The sequence below is a fragment of the Ascaphus truei genome, chromosome 2, assembly GCF_040206685.1.
Source record: "Ascaphus truei isolate aAscTru1 chromosome 2, aAscTru1.hap1, whole genome shotgun sequence".
NCBI lineage: Eukaryota > Metazoa > Chordata > Amphibia > Anura > Ascaphidae > Ascaphus > Ascaphus truei.
The window spans coordinates 365955024-365976862 of NC_134484.1; the positions used below are offsets into that span (position 1 = coordinate 365955024).

The window sequence follows — 21839 nt, forward strand, 5'->3', positions numbered from 1 at the left end:
CCGCCCCCCCATTTCACACCTCACGAGTCCCCTCTATTTCCCATCCTCTTCCCATGTATTTCTCTCCCCTCCGTCTCACTCCCTCTTCCTCACTCACACCCCCACCCCACCCCACATGTATATCTCTCCCCTGCGTCTCACTCTTAGGCCGTGCTAAGGGTGCCGGCGTCGCGACATGCGGCGCACGTCAGGGACTCTTCCATGGTAGTCTATGGAAGGTAGCATGGTAGTTGTGGCACCTGCCGGCGCTGTAGCGCGTCGATGCATCTGCAGCTTGTGGATACAAGTGATTTTGAGTTTAGAGGCTGCATTTGCATGACGTCAACGTCACATGAGCTGATTCAGCCAATGAGGGCGAACCAGCTCCGTGACACGTTTGCCACACTCCCCATCACCACCCTAAGCTCCTCCCTAATTTCCTGAAGCTCAGCGGTAGGGCACAAGCGTGGGCGCACGCACTCTGCATCGCGACGCTGGCACCATGAGCGCGGCCTTACTCACTCTTTTCCTCACTCCCCCCTCTCCTCTCACTCGACCCCACCTTCCATCAATTACCCCACTCTCACTCAATCCCCCCCAATAAACAGTAAAAAGCCCCCCATTCTCCCAATACACAGTAAAAAGCCCCCCACTCCCCCAATACACAGTAAAAAAAACACCCCCCCAATACACAGTAAAAAAACAAACACTCCACCAATACACAGTAAAAAGAAATCCACTCCCCCAATACACAGTAAAAAACAACAACTCCCCAATACACAGTTTAAGGCCCCCACTCCCTCAATACACAGTAAAAAGCCCCCCACTCCCCCAAAAGACAGTAAAAAGCCCCCCACTCACCCAAAGGACAGTAAAAAGCCCCCCACTCCCCAATACACATTAAAAGCCCCCCACTCCCCCAATACACATTAAAAAGACCCCCACTTCCACAGTACATATGTTTTTAAAAACATTACATATAAAAAAAAAAACAATACACATTATAAAAACAGACTTACCTTGCTGATGGTCAGGCCGGGCCCGGTGACTGCCAGGGGGGAGGTGACTGCCGGGGGTGGGGGGGGGGCGCGCGACTGCCGAGGGGCAGCGGGAGGGGGGGGGCGGTGACTGCCGGCGGGACCTGACTCTCCCCTCCTGCAGGCCTCTTCCTCTATTTCTGTCCACACCGGACTCTCTGACTTCAGCGCATACCTGCCCGCCCACGCATTGCGCCGGTAGCTGGGCCAAGCTCACTTCTGGCGTGCCAACGTCAGAGAGGCCTGTCGCGTTAATGACGTCAGAGGGCCCGGCATGGGACAGAGATAGAGGAAGAGGCCTGCAGGTGGGGAGAGCCGGGGCCCACCGGCAACTGCTTTGTCCAGCCACCGAGCTCCACACTGCCACCGGGCCCGAGACACCCGTACCGGCTGTCCCCCCCCTCTTGGTGACCCTGACTTCCTCCATTGTTGGCTTTAAAAAATGCCGCCAACAAGCATTTAACTTGTGCTGCCCTCCTTCGCGACGGCGTGTGACGTCACATTGCCGACTGCGCATGCGTGATTGGCCGCACATGTGCGACCGGCACTTGCCCGTCGCTTGTGCACATGTGCGATCATCACTTGCCAGCCACGCATGCACGATCTGTGCTTGCCAGCCACGCATGCACGATTGACTGGCAAGTGCCGATTGCACATGTACACAAGCGCTGATCGTGCGTGCGTGGGCATCAAGCACCGATTGAGCCTGCCACCTCAAAATGTTGCCGCTCTAGGTCCAAGCCTATCAGGCCTAATGGGAAATCCGCCACTGACTTTCTCACTTTCCACTAGAGATGGTAAACATTTTCGCAGAAATTTGAAACTGCTGCAGAGAGAGAGCTATTTTAGGAGAGGCTCAAGCACTGTATATATCCTGTCAAATAGGTCTTATGGAAATCCTTTAAGGAAGTATGGGGTGTGAGTCATTGAAATATTCTTTGCATAATCTCAGAGATTAGCATATCTCCCAGGTATCTAAGGTGTGCTGAAGAAAAACAAGAGGAAAAAGCGCACAACTCGTGGTGTAGTATAAAAAAAATAATATAATGGTGAGGATGACAAGGGTGAGTATCAGACGTACAGGAGATCAAATCTATAAGTCATGTTTATGCAATAACCAGCATGATGTTATTGCAGTCAACAGGAGACTACCACATGTGGGCTACATCGCCAGCTGTTCACGCAGGCGACCAGGATATTTCCTTGAGTGGCCTCGGTGGTGTGCAGATGACGACCACAGAGCTTATACAGCCCTCCTCTGGGAACTCCAACCAGGTCGATTTGAGGGGGGGGCGGTCCAAATAATCACCGGGGCAAAGACTGAGACCGGTTTATAAACAAGACACAGTGATACCCATTAGCTATAGCAGTATGTGACCGCAAAATAAACAATACAAACCGGCGCCGATATAGTCCAAAGGTGAATATTAAAGTCAATGGTAATAAAGTCTCTAATGATGGATATCTGTTTGTATGACTTTCCAGCTTTTCCTCAGGATGTTACTCCATACATATTGTGACAAACGGCTTACTCCGGGGCTCCGCCGTCTGTCCGGGACTGTTAGAACACGGTCTTTTAGGGTAGGTTAAATGATGAGACGTCACGTACTGTTCCTTTAAACAGGCTATGCCTGGTTTATTCAGTCCCAGGCACTGAGACTGCCACAGTTTAAACAGAAAACAAAGCCAAACAAAAAGCTGCTCGTCTGAGCGATAACTTAAACTTAGATGTCCCTGACTCAGAGTTGGAAGTGGCTTGTCCACTTCCACCAACAAAATAAGTACCTTTGCAGTCTTTAGACAAACTAACAGAATGAATGAAGCGATTTTGGAAAGAGGCTTTCTCACCCCTCTGCAGTTCAGCAGCCTTCCAGGCTCTTGGGCGGGGCTCAGAGGAAACAGGAAACAGGTCTTATATACCTGAACTCTAATCAGCATGACAGGTGACAGAAAACAGGCAGCAGACAAACTGTGGAATGGAGTGCCTGTACCACGAGGCTGCCCTGTTCAGCTTAGACAGGACAGAAACTGTTCAGTATCCTGGGAGCCCTGTATATGGAGTTTATTACCAACCCCTGGTTTCTGTCACATATCCTCCCCCCCAGCTCAGACCTCGAGGGGTGAGCGACCATGGATATTAGGGAGTGCATCCTTGACAACCCGTCGGCATTGCCATGTTTGTGCCCCGACCTGTGTTCCACAGAAAATTTAAAGGGCTGTAGGCTTAGGAACCACCTGGTCACCCTAGCGTTCTTCTCCCTATTTTGACACATCCAGGTAAGGGGTGCATGATCTGTGACCAATCGGAACTTTCTCCCCAACAGATAATACTTGAGTGTCTCTACAGCCCACTTTATTGCGAGACACTCTTTCTCGACTATGGAGTAATTTTTCTCCTGGGGATTTAGTTTCCTACTTAAATATAGGATGGGGTGCTCCTCCCCTTGAGACTCCTGGGAGAGTACCGCCCCCAGCCCTACCTCAGATGCGTCGGTTTGGACTACGAACTCTTTGGAGAAGTCAGGTGTGACCAACACTGGTTGGGCACAGAGAGCTTCTTTCAGGCTTCTAAAGGCCTGTTCGGCTTCGGGGGACCACTTTACCATTAGCGGTCCTCTTGCTTTTGTGAGGTCGGTTAGTGGGGTTGCCTTAGTTGCAAAATTGGGAATAAACCTCCTATAGTAGCCAATTAACCCCAAAAAGGTCCTTACTTGTTTTTTTGTGACTGGCCTTGGCCAATTTTGTATCGCCTCTACTTTGAGTGTTTGTGGTTTGAGTAACCCTCTACCAATAGAATACCCCAGATACTTGGCCTCCTCCAGACCAATAGTGCATTTAGCGGGGTTAGCAGTTAGTCCAGCAGACCGAACTGCGTCGAGCACAGCTTGGACCTTTGGAAGGTGGGACTGCCAATCTTCACTATGGATTACCACATCATCCAGGTAGGCGGCAGCGTACCGAACATGTGGTTTTAAAATTTTATCCATCATTCTTTGGAATGTGGCGGGAGCTCCATGTAAGCCAAAAGGCAGCACCTTATATTGAAAGAGGCCGTCTGGGGTTGAGAAGGCTGTTTTTTCTTTTGCCCTTTCTGTGAGGGGAACCTGCCAGTACCCTTTTGTTAGGTCTAGGGTTGTGAGATATCGGGCTTTGCCCAGTCTCTCTACAAGTTCATCCACCCTGGGCATAGGATAAGTATCAAATTTTGACACCGCGTTTAGTTTCCGGTAGTCATTACAAAACCTTGTTGTACCGTCTGGCTTTGGGACTAAAACTATAGGGCTGTTCCACCCACTTTGGGATTCCTCAATTACGCCTAGTTTTAGCATTTTTTTAACCTCTAAACTTATAGCCTCTCTCTTGGCCTCTGGGATTCGGTACGGTTTAAGGTTAACTCGGACCCCCGGTTCAGAGACTGTCATGTTTAATTACGTTAGTTTTACCTGGCTGTGTAGAGAAGATTTCTTTGTTCCTTCTCACTAAACTCTGGACCTCTCGTTTCTGATGCACGGACAGTGTTTCAGCTATGCTAACCTCTGGGTCAGTTTCTTGATTCTCTGACGGACCTGGGGGTACTAGGGTTAACAAGACCTCTCTATCTTTCCAGGGCTTGAGTAGGTTTATATGGTAAATTTGCTCAGGTTTCCTCCTACCTGGCTGCCTTACCCTATAATTTACTTCTCCCACTCTTTCCAAGACCTCATATGGCCCATGCCATTTAGCAAGGAATTTACTCTCCACGGTGGGAACCAGAACTAGTACCCTATCACCTGGAAAAAAAATTCTGACCCTAGCACCCTTATTATACGTATTCCTTTGTGCTTCTTGAGCTTTCTCCATGTGTTCCCTCACTATGGGTAGGACTGCAGCAATGCGGTCCTGCATTTGGGCAACATGCTCTATTACACTTCTGTAAGGGGTAACCTCGTGTTCCCAAGTTTCTTTGGCTATATCCAGTAAGCCCCTTGGATGTCGGCCATACAATAGTTCAAACGGGGAGAAGCCTGTGGATGACTGGGGAACTTCCCTAATGGCAAATAACAGGTATGGTAACAAACAGTCCCAGTTTTTCCCATCCTTATCGACCGCCCGGCGTAACATGCTCTTTAAGGTTTTATTGAACCTTTCCACTAAACCATCTGTTTGTGGATGATAGACTGAGGTTCTGAGATGCTTGATTTTTAGGAGTTTACATAGCTCTTTTGTTACTTGGGACATAAATGGTGTTCCCTGGTCAGATAAGATCTCTTTAGGAATTCCGACCCGGGAAAACAGAAGTACTAACTCTCTTGCTATGTTTTTAGCAGAGGTGCTACGTAGGGGAACTGCCTCCGGATATCGGGTAGCATAATCTAATATTACCAATATATGCTGATGTCCCCTAGCAGACTTTATTAGGGGTCCTACTAGATCCATAGCAATCCGGTCAAATGGTACCTCTATTATGGGAAGGGGTACCAATGGGCTGCGGTATGCTTTGAACGGGGCGGTGATCTGACATTCTGGGCATGAGGAACAATAGTTTGTAATTTCTGCCAGAACCCCAGGCCAATAAAAGCTTCGGAGAACCTTTTCTTTTGTCTTTTCCACCCCTAGGTGTCCCCCCAATGGATGACTATGTGCGAGGTGTAATACTACGTTACGGAATGTCCGTGGTACCAACAATTGTTTAGTTGTAACTGATTTTCTTTTATCAACCCGATATACTAGGTCGTTCTCTACCTCGAAGTAGGGGTAAGCAAGTGACCTATCTGGTTGGCCATGAGTACTATTCTGGTCCCGTATATTTCCCCTTGCTACCGCTAATGTGGGGTCCTCCCACTGGGCCTTCTTAAAACTCCCAGGACTGACCTCTAGGTCAGCGAGGGTCTTATCCTGTACTGGGGTGGTAAGTGCCTGATCAACATCTTGATTTGGGGTATTCCCTACCAAAGTAGTGATGGGGAAGGGAATTTCACAGCACTCCTCCTTTTCCCCCTTCTTATTTGGGCCCTCGTCAACCTCCATTTCTGAAAAAGGGAAAGGATTTGTTTCTTCTAACACTTCGTTATGGTCTGCTATTGAACTCTGGGCGCTATTCTGAGCTGGGGACCACATTTTTAGAAAATGGGGAAAGTCGGTCCCTATTAACACATCATGTGCCAGTTTGGGTACAACACCCACCTTGAAATCTAAAGAACCAAATTCTGTTTCAAAAAAAACATCAACAGTGGAATATTCATGATTATCCCCATGTATACAACAAATTGCCACTCTTTGTGAACTGTTTACCTGTTTCTTCTTAATGGGCAATAGGTATTCGGACACTAGTGTGACCATACTCCCAGAGTCAAGAAGTGCCCGAACCCTCTTACCATTAACCTTTACAAATGCCCACAGATGGTTATTCAAGGGGTCCTCTGGGCTAGGGCCCATACATTGGGACAACAGCGAATAAGGTTCCACGCTGTTGCATTGCATGGGCTCATCATTTAGTGGGCAGATTTTTGCTGTGTGGCCCCTCTCATGACAATTTACACATTTAGGTACATAGTCTGTGTCCCACTTAGAGCCTTTTCCCGGCTCCCCATGTTGGCTATTGCCCTTAGTGTGCGAACCACTGTTGCTGGAGCGGCGTGAAGGTGGTCGCCGCTCTTCAGCGCCCCTTAACCCCGGTACCCTTTTACCGTCTCTGGAAGAGTCCTGGAACCTCGGATAGTAGGGTTGCTCCACGACTGTGGGTTGCGGGTGCTCTTCTGCTGCACTGTACCTTTCTACAAGGGCCACAAGCTCATCCGCATTGTGGGGGTCACTCCGACTGACCCAACGGCGTAAGGCAGAGGGAAGTTTCCTCAAGAACTGGTCCATGACCAACCGTTCCACGATGTGGCTTGCTGAGTTGATCTCGGGTTGTAGCCACTTCCGGGCGAGGTGGATGAGGTCATACATCTGGCTTCGGGTGGCTTTATCCATCGTGAAGGACCATGCGTGAAACCTTTGGGCACGAACAGCCGTGGTTACGCCGAGGCGGGCGAGGATCTCGAACTTCAATTTTGCATAGACGTTAGCTTCGGCTGGCTCTAGATCAAAGTAAGCCTTCTGGGGTTCGCCGCTTAGGAAGGGTGCGATTAGACCAGCCCACTCAGCTTCTGGCCATCCCTCTCTCTGTGCCGTGCGTTCAAACGTGAGAAGATAGGCTTCCACATCATCCGAGGGTCCCATCTTCTGAAGGTAGTGGCTTGCCCTGGTCATTTTCGGAACTGGGGCTGCCTCTGCCAGTGGAAGGTTACTGATAGTCCCCCTCAGGATCTCGAGTTCCTGCTGTAAGCCCTGAGCGAACCGCTTTTGCTCCTCTCTCAGCAGGCGGTTTGTCTCTTGCTGGTTTGCATTAGTCTCTTGCTGGGCTATTAACAGCTGTCGCTGGGTTTCACTCGCCTGTTGCTGGGCTTCATTCGCGTCTTTCTGGACAGCGACATTGCGTACCAGCGCACTCACCACGTCTTCCATCTTGTTTGGAGAGAGAGAAAAAAAAACCTTCTTTTTTTTTTTTTTTTTTTTTAAAGTTCTTTAACCCCCAGACCTTTCAGTGTTCTGCCCGCATTCTCCACCATATGTGACAAACGGCTTACTCCGGGGCTCCGCCGTCTGTCCGGGACTGTTAGAACACGGTCTTTTAGGGTAGGTTAAATGATGAGACGTCACGTACTGTTCCTTTAAACAGGCTATGCCTGGTTTATTCAGTCCCAGGCACTGAGACTGCCACAGTTTAAACAGAAAACAAAGCCAAACAAAAAGCTGCTCGTCTGAGCGATAACTTAAACTTAGATGTCCCTGACTCAGAGTTGGAAGTGGCTTGTCCACTTCCACCAACGAAATAAGTACCTTTGCAGTCTTTAGACAAACTAACAGAATGAATGAAGCGATTTGGGAAAGAGGCTTTCTCACCCCTCTGCAGTTCAGCAGCCTTCCAGGCTCTTGGGCGGGGCTCAGAGGAAACAGGAAACAGGTCTTATATACCTGAACTCTAATCAGCATGACAGGTGACAGAAAACAGGCAGCAGACAAACTGTGGAATGGAGTGCCTGTACCACGAGGCTGCCCTGTTCAGCTTAGACAGGACAGAAACTGTTCAGTATCCTGGGAGCCCTGTATATGGAGTTTATTACCAACCCCTGGTTTCTGTCACAATATAATGCAGAAAGAAAAGAGACAAAGAAAACACATCATAGTGCAAAAATGCAATAATGTAACATGCAGGACAAACAAGACAAGACAAGACAAACACTACATAGAACAAGCAAGGCTAACTAATATTTAAGAGTTGGTTTATTACACACAATAAAAAGCTGTAGCAGATGTGGGATCCGGTGTGTTAAAACCAGAGTCCTACTTACAGAACTGCCACACATCATAATCAGAGGTATGGGTAGACGGTGACCGGCTGCAGCTCCGTCCGAGCACGTGACATCCAGGGGTCTCCTTCGCTCCGCGACCGGAAGTACGTCACTCCAGGCGACTCTGGAGCTCTCCAGGGACTGTCAATCAGCCTGCCGCCGGAAACACATCACATGGGGCGGTGGAAACGCCGAAATCCCTTTTCCAAATGACTACTGCGGCAACGTCCTGCAAGTCCTCTGCCTCAGTCTAAGAGTAACTCACAACAGAACTGCCCAACGCGTTTCGTGCGCATGCGCACTTCAGGGGAACATCCGGTTCGTATTGTTTATTTTGTGTTTTGTTTTACTAGCTGTGTTTTGGAGTTAGTATCACCTGGCAGCCTAGTTTAATTATTGTATTACTATTATATATTTTTTGATTCTGTGCAGGGTCACATATTATCACATACACTGTATTGTCATTGCATCAATCTTTTAGCGCTATTTACACCAATTTTTTTCTTGTTCTTGAGTATGTGACCGCAAAGTACACCCCCATTAAGATACAAATGCTGCAAGGTGGGAAGCGTGTCACAGATCAAAACTGCACAGAGATAAAAGCCACCATCAGTAGCTGTATGGGTATACACAGTGAAGTAATAAAACTAGCATATCGATAGTAATGTCCACAGTAGGCGATTTGAAGATATATGGAACATCACTCTGGGCTAAACATATAGTACACTCACCTGTAGAGCAAGAAGGCGCGGAGATAAGGAGTGCAAATACTGTACATCCGGGATTATGCAAACAAAGAGAAGATATATAGTTCAATAATGTTTTAGCTAAAACATGAAAGATGAGACTTGGTAGGTATCTTACTTACAATTGTGATGCTTTTAAAGGCAGTGGGGTTATGCAGAGTAACCAATTCTTAAAAATATGTACTTAAAACACATAAAATTGTGATTACTATAAATTTGGTATAAAATAGATATAAAAGACACTATTATTCCCTTCTATATAAAAATAATATCCTACATATTATATCAGGTATTTTACTTGTTTTGTATATGATAAATCAAACCAAATGACCCATTTGTATGTTATGGTGATTTATAATGGAGAAGGATATATAATTAGAAAATTACATTAAAAAGACTTTAAAATCAAAGTTCACATTTAGGCCATTTGGTAGGAGTATATTTAGGCAGTGTATCCAATATGACTCCCGCTGAGAAAAGTGTAAAGTCCTGTCACCTCCCCTCCAATTACTAGTTATTTGTTCCAATCCTATATACTGAAGACCTAAAATGAAGTGGTATACTATGTGACTCTAGACCTGAGATATTTTGTAGAATCTAAGATCCTTACCCTCAATGGCCGGGTTCTGCCTACGTAGTGCAGACTGCAAGAGCATGTAAGTACAAATATATCCTGTCTGTATGTTCAGTTTTCCTTAACTAAAATCCGGACATCAATCGTTATGTTTTGGAGATGTAATCAATATATATCCCGTTTAGTTGTAGACAACTGAAGACAGCTCTCTGTGTTGTTATTCACACCTGATTTAAACCCGGATATTCTAGACAGATATCAGATTTGTTTGTTTGAAATTCAACACCTGTCCGCCAGATGGCAAAGTGAATATGTTAAGTTAGTTAGTCTACAGTATGTAGAGTGCTGTAAGTCTCAAGCAGGTGCCAGACTGATCCAGCAATATACTGCAATTCATTTCAATTCCTCATTGTTTTATTGCCTTGACCGTTCAAGATGTTATCAACATTTGGTTGTTTTAATATTTTGTTGCAAAACGTAAATGTTCAATGTTTTCGACTTATACTTTGGGTTTACTTACTCCTTATTGTTTCATGAGCTTAGAAAGAGTGCAATGTCAGTTGCTTTGGAGAAACCAGAGTCTAGCTTATTTTTTCTTATATATTCAGCAATTAATGATGCAGCAGATAAGAAAGCCACTGTATCCGAAATATATGGCATATATATCTCATTGCCAATTATGAATGCTTCAGAAATTTAGCTGACTCTAGTAAATGGAAGAAGTCAGTGCCCTTTACTTTGTCAATTAATGATTGCTTCATTCGCATCCCCTCCACCCCCGCCACCAATCTGGGTGTCAGAGGTTTTTGGGTATTGGACCCATCCTTTGCGAATATGTTTGACCATGGCAACTTCAAAAGGAGAAGGAGAAGAAACGGAAACAACAGATTGAATCATACTTCCCAATCTGGCAAAGGGACACCATTTGAAAATCATCGTGAACAGCAGCCCCAACCTGATTATACCTTACTCACTCCTACCGTTACCATCTGGTAACCTGGTCTTACCGTACTACTATCTACAGCAGTTGAACCTTGATTTTACCACTAATGCTCAGTATGGATACCTATCCGAATATGATCCTGTCAAATATCGTCAGCATCAGCAAGGTTGGCCAGGTTGGCAAGAATTCTAATGAATTGAATATAATATAAAATATTTTATTAACTTTTATGCCCTATGACACGAATAGCCCGTAATACTGATCATTGATTGATATGATAAAAATCCAGTGCCCCCCAGTTTGCGCTCCCCTGGTGTATAGTACCTGTATACTTTAAGCATCCTGTTGTTTTTCTTTTTCCAGAATCGATAGCGTGCTAAATTAGCATCCACAGAACACAGCCATCAGATGATGAAGTTGATGGCATGAGATGTCGAAAAAACAATATATTACTGTTCTTTTTTTAACTTTTATATACTTTCTCTAAATATTCTAATTCACGCTTGTTTTGGCACAGTGCGTACTAGTCCACTGTATCTGATAGATACTGTGCATGAAATATTATCACGTTTAGTAAAAATTCACACTGAAATGTTTCCTGCTTTTTTCCCCTCACATAACTGTACTGTGAGTAAATGTGTAAATACATATACTGCAGTCTGTGTGTACTGTACACATATATATGTTTGTTATTGCATTGTCTGTGCGCCACCTTTTTTTGATGTTATGGTTAACGGATCAAGCTGTGCATTGACTCCACAGTGTCTCCTTCCGTGATGCCTACAGGACTGTAGCCTCTGCAGACCCTGCATACTGTATACACCAGGGTTTCCCAAACTTTTTTTTCCGTGACCCGGTTATTTTTAAACTTCTCCTTCGTGACCCACTAAAATTTTTATCGCCTATACTGGCCTATAGGGCCTGCACAGACACACACACAGCCACTGATACACACACACACAGCCACTGATACACACGCAGCCACTGATACACACGCAGCCACTGACACACGCAGCCACTGACACACACACTGATACACACACAGCCACTGATAAACACACACACGCAGCCACTGACACACACACACGCAGCCACACAGAGACACTGCTACACACACACACACACTGCTACACACACAGAGACACTGCTACACACACACACACAGACACTGCTACACACACACAGACAGTGATACACACACACAGACACTGATACATACACACACACTGATACACACAGACACTGATACACAGACACTGATACACAGACACTGATACACAGACACTGATACACACACACACACACACACTGATACTGATACACACACACACACACACTGATACTGATACACACACACACACTGATATATACACACACACACACACACACACACACACACAGCCACTGATACACACACACTCTGATACATACACACAGACACTGATACAGATACACACGCACACAGCCCCTGATACACACACACACACACACTCACTCTCCCCTATACGTACACAGACACAAACAGTGAATTACAGGCAATGACGGATGTGAGTGACTGGAGGGGGGGGGGTAGGGACTGGGTGGGTGGGAGGAGGGGGGGGACTGGGTGGGTGGGAGGGGGGACTGGGTAGGGACTGGGTGGGTGGGGGACTGGGAGTGGGGACTGGGACACTTGGGTGGGAGGCAGTGACTGGGTGGGTGTGTGGGAGATGGTGGGTGAGTGACTGGGTGGGTGGGAGACGGTGGGTGGGTGACAGTGACTGGGCGGGTGACAGTGACAGTGACTGGGTGGGTGACAGTGACTTTAACAGTGACTTTGACAGTGACTGGGTGGGTGGGTGACAGTGACTGGGTGGGTGGGTGACAGTGACTGGGTGGGTGACAGTGACTTGACAGTGACTGGGTGGGTGGGTGACAGTGACTGTGTGGGTGGGTGACAGTGACTTGACAGTGGGTGGGTGGGTGACAGTGACTGGGTGGGTGACAGTGACTGGGTGGGTGACAGTGACTGGGTGGGTGGGTGACAGTGACTGGGTGGGTGACAGTGACTTGACAGTGACTGGGTGGGTGGGTGACAGTGACTGTGTGGGTGGGTGACAGTGACTGGGTGGGTGGGTGACAGTGGGTGGGTGGGTGACAGTGACGGGGTGGGTGGGTGACAGTGACTGGGTGACAGTGACTGGGTGGGTGGGTGACAGTGACTGGGTGGGTGACAGTGACTGGGTGGGTGGGTGGGTGACAGTGACTGGGTGGGTGACAGTGACTGGGTGGGTAGGTGACAGTGACTGGGTGGGTGACAGTGACTGGGTGGGTGGGTGACAGTGACTGGGTGGGTGACAGTGACTGGGTGGGTGACAGTGACTGGGTGGGTGACAGTGACTGGGTGGGGTGACTTACCTTGAGGCCGGACGCTTTCCCCTGCTGCCCCCGATATCCCCTGCTGCCTGGGACGGGAGGTGGGCTTGGGGGCACGGGAGGTGGGCTCGGGAGGGGGTGGCACGGGAGGTGGGCTGAGGGAGGGGGTGCCACGGGAGGTGAGCTCTGGAAGCGGGTCGCGGGAGGAAGCGGGCCGCAGATGAGATAGTACTTCCACCTCCGTCCCACGTTGGGAGCGGGGGGGAGGAAGGGAGCGGTCCCTGCTTGCCCTGCGCATGCGCGCGGGACCGCAGGGGGAATCGCTGCTATTTTTTTTAACTCGAGCGGCGGGGGGGGGGGGGGGGGAGGGGGCGGGGGGGGGTTTGGGAGGAGACACCGCGCGGCCAGCCTCGCTGCGACCCGGCAATTTTGGTGCCGTGGCCCGGTGCCGGGTCGCGATCCACCATTTGGGAAACGCTGGTATACACGATTAAATGTCATCCCCAAAACTCATCGCCAGCCAGCGGAACTCACTCCCCCGTACCTGGGAGAACAGAATGTAAGGTTTGGAACACTGCATACTTCGCACGCACGCATGCGCAATATTAACTACCATCCCGCAACTGACCCCCATCCCCAAGACAGGATTATAACTTTAGTCTTTGCATGTGCTTTCATGGGAGACCAGGCATTTACACCTTTTTACCAGGATCATACATTGAGCAAAACATGTGAAGTGAAATAAAACGTAAATGTATTTGTATGAAAAGGCATTCACACAATGGAACACAAACTACATAAGAAGAAACATAGACACATTCTGTAAAGACTTTCTCCGGCACACCCACCCTGAAACTTACAGCCTAGAAATCTCCTGGTCCCAGTACCCCGAGAAAAGCAAAACACACAAAAATCTAATGTCGCAAAATTTGCACACAGTCACATTAATGCATTTCTCACACCTGGGTCAAGAGTTGACACTCTAGAACCTCAACACACGGATCAGAGGTACCCAAGTGGGCGGAACCTTTATTAGTGAGCCTGGGTACCACTTCACCATCACAACCGCAGAGGAGAAATTTTGAATGAACCTGCGGTAGTAGTTCTCAAACCCCAGGAAGCACTGCATGGCTTTGAGGGTAGTGGGACGAGGCCAATCCAGAACCGCCTTTAGCTTAGCAGGATCCATGGTGAGACCTGTGTTGGAAATTTTGTAGAGAAATGTGATGGGTGCTCCAACAGTCCTGGAATCTTTATGTACGTTCATCAATCATATAAAAACAGTGAAGGTTCAGATGATGGAGTGGGTAAACTACTGGGTGAGTGACTATAGCCACTGAAAATATAAATCTCCCGAAGGCAACAGAAAAAATATGCGTAACACACTTCGCTGTACCTCATTGGAAATAAGTATGATAAAGTTCAGCACTCGCCCCAGTTTGTAGTGATGAGGATCCATGTAACAATATATCTTTGAAGATCTTACCCACTCCTAGAACCCACTGAAATCCTGGGGGCGTGTCCAGCCGCTGGTTGAGTTCCAAACGATCCAAAAAATGCAAAGAAATGCACAAAGCAGCGCACTGCCCAGGGACACATGTGTAGCAAAAATAAAATATAACTCTATTGTCAGTCAGACATAGCAAACAAGAGTGTACAACCCTCCAACGCGTTTCACACAACAAGGTGCTTTATCAAGGAGTAAGGTACAATACATTGGGGGACCTTTATATACCTAGTATCACAAGTGTGTGGAATTAATTAAATTTCGCGACAAAAACGTATGTAAATGACGTCATCCGAGCGACTCAGAACATCCCTATAATGTGTAAACCTAAGAACTTCAGGCCCCTCCCTAATCACGCCCCTCCGTGACATCACCACCAATCCGCTTCCTGGCATAGCCAGTCCGTGCGATCGGCACCCTTTTCCCCCCCACAGTGGAGATCCCAACACTATAAAGTGTGGATAAATGACTCTCCACTGTGTTACTGATGGCGCCAGGTCCCCACGCTGCCAATGCATAGAAAACGGGGTAGCACCGAGGCAGCTGACGCGATCGTGGATAGGTCCGCCCCCTGTGACGTCATCACTCAGTCAGTCCCTGGTATCTGTGGTTCAGACGGCTAAAACGCCCCTCCCTTCTCCTATCTCACAGACAGTGAACTGCTGTCATCATGGAGGGGGAAGAGCTAATAGCCATGACAACCACAATAACAATATGGGGACAGATAATATTAACCCCATAAAAACCCACTGATATGTTGAAGTCTAAAGAAAAAGAATGTGACAAAGATGTTGATAACAATATCTCAACCATAAAGATGTCAAATGAGGTAATCTAGATCCCCCAATGAATAAGGATAAGACACCTATACAAGAAAACAAATAACGAATATGTCACAATTTAAAATAGAGCTAATAGCTGTAAAATCATTAGTTGATCTTTATTATTTCTTTTCAGTTCCCTATCCCAAAGAGGGAAAGGGAAAGAATGTCTAACCTAGCTCTAATTATAACAAATAAAAACAATATATAGTGTAATTATATTAATGATCAGTTAATCTATTTCTATTTATTGAGTCATTATTTTTTATCTCCTATTGTTGCAAGAAGAAAATATCTGCAGGATAGAGCACAATCGATATATCAATGAATCTAGATTACTCAATATGGAAAAACATTCCTTTACTAATGTGATTCTAATCATACTGGAATATATCTCCCATATTTATCATATAATAAATGTAAATTAATTGTTGTTTCTGACTTAATGTAAGAAAGAAAATAAAAAAGAGGGAGAGAGGAAAGGGGAGGGGTAGTGGTGAGTGGTAGTGGGGAGGGGGAGGGGGGCTGGAAAGAGGGTAGGGGGAAGAGGGGGAGAGGGAAAGGAAAAATAGGAATGGAATCAAGAATAATCCATAATTATGTTTAAATACATTATGTCAAAAAATGACTTAGATTCCATTCAGTATTTAGACCGCAGGGAATGCGGGTCTTTAACATAAAGATCCAATATGCCTCCCTGCGGTCTAATAAATTCAATTTGTCACCTTCTCGTTCTTTTAATGTTACTTTTTCAATCCTCTTACTGTTAGTTTATTAATGCCACCCTGTTTACATTCCGTAAAATGTTTTGATACTGGGTGTGTACAGTCATGTTTCTTTATCAACCTTAGATGTTCCATTATTCTCGTTTTTAGGGCCCTGGTTGTTTGACCCACATAATTCAATCCACAACCGCATGTCAGTAAATACACTACATAATTTGTATTGCAATTGATGTATGATATTATGGGAAATGTTTTAGTCGAATTTGTGCCCGAAAAACGAGAAGATGGCATCATCACCGAGCAGATCTTACAACTCCCACATCGGAAAGAACCTCTCGTATTGAATGTCATATTGGTACTAATAGGGGTAGTTACAATGCTGGGAGAGACTGCTGTTGCTAGGGCATTAGCCCTTCTATAGACAAAGCGAGGACCCATTTCAACAAACCCTTCCAGGCTGTGATCCATACGTAATACATCCCAATGTTTTCGTACTATTTTTTTAATTAGGGAACTATGTCTATTAAATTGCGTAACTAACATTGGGCTGGTATCCATGTCACAAGATGTAATTCCCTGTTCCTGGTTAGGCCTCTTGTTTATTGGGGTAGATTTCAATTTACTTTTTAGGTTTTTATTATACCCACTTTGAGTTTGGAATAAGGAGTGTCTGTCCAATGATGCAGGGAGGCATATTGGATCTTTATGTTAAAGACCCGCTTTCCCTGCGGTCTAAATACTGAATGGAATCTAAGTAATTTTTTGACATAATGTATTTAAACATAATTCTGGATTATTCTTGATTCCATTCCTATTTTTCTTTTCCCTCTCCCCCTCACCCCCCTCCCCTCTCTCCCTCTTTTTTATTTTCTTTCTTACATTAAGTCAGAAACAAAAATTAATTTACATTTATTATATGACTAGCACGCCACCGCCAGTCAGCAGTGGGGGAGATAGGGAGAGGGAGTCAGGAGAGAGGGGGGGAGAGGGAGTCAGGAAAAGGGGGGTGGGGAGGGAATCAGGAGAGAAGGGGGGGAAGCCCACACATAAATACATACTGACTGACACACACTGATTGACACAGACTGACTGACTGACTGACACACACTGACTGACACACACTGACTGACTGACACACTGACTGACACACACTCACTGACTGACACACACACTCGCTCACTGACACACTCACTGACTGACACACTCACTGACTGACACACACACACACTGACTGACACACACACTCACTGACTGACTGACACACACACTGACTGACACACACACTCAGTGACTGACTGACACACACTCACTGACTGACACACACACTCATTGACTGACACACACACACACTGACTGACTGACACACACAGTGACTGACACACACACTCACTGACTGACACACACTCACTGACTGACTGGCACACACTCACTGACTGACTGACACACACTTCCCCCCTCAGTCAGCTCAGCTGCCAAACACACGGGGGGCACAGAGCTGTGAACAGGGGGGGGGAACTGAGCTGTGAACAGGGAGGGAGGGAGGGGGGAAACAGCATTGAATGGGGGGGGGATCAGAGCTGTGAACAGTGGGGGGAAGGGGGCGCAGCTCTGAACAGCTGTGAAGAGGAGGGGAAGGGAGTTGAGAGGGAGGATGGGGGAGCCAGAACATTACATCACGGGCAACGCCGGGTATATCGCGCTAGTTTTGGCGGCGAGTGGACAGGTGAGGCACTGCTGAGGGGGGGTGGTGGTGGTGGGCTCAGGCGGCTGCAGTGGTGTTGTCCTTCCCGCCTCCCCCCCCGCATCTGTGTCGGAATTGGGTGGGGAGGAGGTGAGGTGCTGCTGAGAGAGGGTGGGGGTGGTGGGGCAGAGGCGGGTGTCGTCGGCGGCGGTGGTTCCCCCTCCCCCGCGCGCATCTGTGTCGGCAGCGGGTGGGGAGGAGGTGAGGCGCTGCTGAGAGAGGGTGGTGGGGCAGAGGCGGGTGTTGGTGGCGGCAGTGGTTCACTCTCCCCCGCGCGGAGCTGTGTCGGTGGCGGGTGGGGAGGTGAGGTGCTGCTGAGAAACGGTGTGGTGGGGGAGAGGCGGCTGGAGGCAGCGGCGGTCCCCCCCCCCTGCTCGGAGCTGTGTCGGCGGCGACACTACCCGCATGCTGCTGCAGGCCGGGGCTCGGGTGAGCCTGGTGGATTCCCTGGGGGGAGGTGAGCTGGGGGGTGATGGGGGGGGCGGAGCCGGCAGGGAGGTGAGCTGGGTGAAGAGGAGTGTGTTTGTGTGTGTGTATGTGTCAGTTGGGTGAGGCCGAGGGGAAAGGTGAGCTGCGGATGAGGAGAAGAAGAGCGTGTCAGTTGGGTGTCAGTCATAGAGCCACCAATCTGATTGGCCAGAGGCTGAGGACCAATCAGATTCACCACATCTAGCACCAACCTCACAAATTTCAATTTTATATATTAAGATAAATATGGGAGATATATTCCAGTATGATTAAAATCACATTAATAAAGGAATGTTTTTCCATATTGAGTAATCTAGATTCATTGATATATCGATTGTGCTCTATCCTGCAGATATTTTCTTCTTGCAACAATAGGAGGTAAAAAATAATGACTCAATAAATAGAAATAGATTAACTGATCATTAATATAATTACACTATATATTGTTTTTATTATTGTTTGTGTTTGTTATAATTAGAGCTAGGTTAGACATTCTTTCCCTTTCCCTCTTTGGGATAGGGAACTGGAAAGAAATAATAAAGATCAGCTAATGATTTTACAGCTATTAGCTCTATTTTAAATTGTGAAATATTCGTTATTTGTTTTCTTATATAGGTGTCTTATCCTTATTCATTGGGGGATCTAGATTACCTCATTTGACATCCTTATGGTTGAGATATTGTTATCAATATCTTTGTCACATCCCTTTTCTTTAGACTTCAACTTATCAGTGGGTTTTTATGGGGTTAATATTATCTGTCCCCATATTGTTATTGTGGTTGTCATGGCTATTAGCTCTTCCCCCTCCATGATGACAGCAGTTCACTGTCTGTGAGATAGGAGAAGGGAGGGGCGTTTTAGCCGTCTGATCCACAGATACCAGGGACTGACTGAGTGATGACGTCACAGGGGGGCAGACCTACCCACGATCGCGTCAGCTGCCTCGGCGCTACCCCGTTTTCTAGGCATTGGCAGCGTGGGGACCTGGCGCCATCAGTAACACAGTGGAGAGTCATTTATCCACACTTTACAGTGTTGGGATCTCCACTGTGAGGGGGAAAAGGGTGCCGATCGCACGGACTGGCTATGTCAGGAAGCGGATTGGTGGTGATGTCACGGAAGGGCGTGATTAGGGAGGGGCCTGAAGGTCTTAGGTTTACACATTATAGGGATGTTGTGAGTCGCTCGGATGATGTCATCTACATGCGTTTTTGGCGCGAAATTTGATTAATTCCACACACTTGTGATACTAGGTATGTAAAAGTTCCCCAATGTATTGTACCTTACACTTTGATAAAGCACCTTGTTGTGTGAAACGTGTTGGAGGGTTGTACCCCCTTGTTTGCTATGTCTGACTGACAATAAACGTAGATTTTATTTTTGATACACCTGTGTCTCTGAGCAGTGCGCTGCTTTGTGCATTTCTTTGCATTTTTTGGGATCGTTTGGAAATTATGTATCCTAGGAACACTGTGGAGGTTTGGTGGAACTGACATTTTTCCAGCTTGGCGAACAAATGGTTTTCACGTAGGCATAAAAGTACCTGTTTGACATGGTTGACATGGTCCTGTGAGGATTTAGAAAAGATCACCCTTGCTAGAATCCTTACTAGACTGGTATCTCTCCTCAAATCCCAGCAGAATCCAATCCTCTGGCATCCTTCCTGACATTTTCAGTGACCATGCAGTAGTGTAAGGAAAATTAAACCACCCCAATCAAGCCCTAAAGTTCTCCTCACTAGAACATTTAGAATATTTAGCCCACAACAGTTTCTGGATGACCTTACCACCTGCACTTGGCACAGAATCGATTTAATTCTCGACCCCGATTCTGCGCTCGACTATTTCCAATCCGAGTTCCTAAAACTCTGTGATACCCATGCTCCACTATGCAGAATAAGGGTACTGGGGCCACCTTCCATGGGTTACAACTGACCTTATAGCACTCTACCAGTTCAGGGATGCCTTGTGGAAAAGCTACAAAGTAACTGGCACTACACAGGATCTCAATCACTACAGATGCCTGCGGAACATGTGCTCAAGGCAAACAAGGCATTTAAAAGCACAATATTACTCTGACAATCTCCCCCAGAATATATCAAACCCAGCTAACTTCTGGAAGGTTATCAACAACATATTCCAGCCTTCTAAATATCAACAACCAAGTAATATTACTGAGGGGGACAAATCCCACTGATATTGCAAATGCATTCAATGACTAATTTCTGGGGTGTGCTACTAACTTATTAGCAAAACGCAACCCAAACCACAAACATGAATCTCATCCTGGGAGTACCCCTATAGCTCCACCCCCTCCCAACACTGCCCACAATTTTCAATTTGGCCTGGTATCCGAAGAGGAGATTACACAAGCACTCCTCAAATTAAAACTAAGCAGCCAATGTGGACCTGACTTACTACAATCTAAGTTCCTAAGATGTGGTGCCCCGGCCATTGCCAAACCAATTGCTTCCATAGTCAACTCTATTCTGTCTGCAGGCCATATCCCCAAAACTAGGAAAACTGCCAGAGTTGTCCAAATCCAGGCCAATCTCTCTTCTCCCAATACTACCCAAAGTTATGGAAACATGTGTTCACTCCCAATTAAGCGATTACTATACCAAGACAAATTTCCCTAGCCAATTACAATCTGGCTTTCGCCCCAAACACTCCACCGTAACTGCGCTGCTAAAAGTTTGCAATGAAATCCAGTGTGGAATGGAACGGGGACAACTCACTGGTGCAATATTCCTAGATTTTGCAAAGGCTTTTGATACGGTTGATGACGCTATCCTGCTTAACAAACTCCAGTGATCTGTAATAGGGATGCATGCTTTGAACTGGTTTCAGTCATACCTATCAGGTAGATCCCAACATGTGTCCATCTCAGGCTCTAACTCCAACCCCCTGGATATCACCTGTGGTGTCCCGTAAGGCTCTGTTCTGGGGCCCCTACTCAGTGTTCATCAATGATCTTCCCACAGCTTGTAAGGAAGTTTCAATACTTTTATATGCAGATGACACAATCCTATATGCAGACAGCCAGAGCCTCTCTGACTTTGAACACATATTTCAGTCTGACTTTTTGAGACTCAAAAACTAGATCTCCCAAAACAAACTGTTTTTTTTTTTTTTTTCATATTTTTTTTATTAGGCAGTTATGACATTACATGGTATGTACGGTATAAGCAATATGTCAGCCTAATGTACATTTTTTCTTTTTCTTGAGAGAAAAGAGAAAAGGAAAGGCTCAACGTCTCCCTGACCTCATGAAGTCCATCAGGGAGGCGCGAGTATGGAAACAGAGAGGGAGTAGAGAAGGGGGGGCAGGGTGGGGGTGGAGAGGATACAAAGGGTATAGCGGGGGGTGGTCATGATCCCCAGTACCTTGGTGTTTCTGGTTTGAGCTTTAATGTGAATTGGGCCTCTAGTTTGTTAGGGGGCGTTTCGTCTTATATGCGCCAAATAGGTGTACCATGGGTCCCAAATTGCTGTAAATGAGGTTGAAGACCTCTTAAGGAAAGCAGATAGTCTCTCCATGTCCATTACTTCTTGCACCCTTCTTATTATT

The 21839-nt window shown here is 46.8% G+C and overlaps 1 long non-coding RNA gene across 2 annotated transcripts in view; it reads left to right on the plus strand.

Annotated features, from left to right (window-relative positions):
- The window catches only part of LOC142488726 (uncharacterized), a 68325-nt gene that overhangs the window by 13632 nt on the left and 32854 nt on the right, over positions 1-21839 (plus strand). The window contains exon 3 of one of the 2 annotated variants that reach the window (XR_012799615.1): positions 11016-11147. The exons of the other annotated variant lie outside the window; for it this stretch is intronic. This is a non-coding gene — a long non-coding RNA (uncharacterized LOC142488726). Of the gene's footprint in view, positions 1-11015; positions 11148-21839 lie in introns of those variants that run through there. 2 annotated transcript variants of the gene reach the window in all.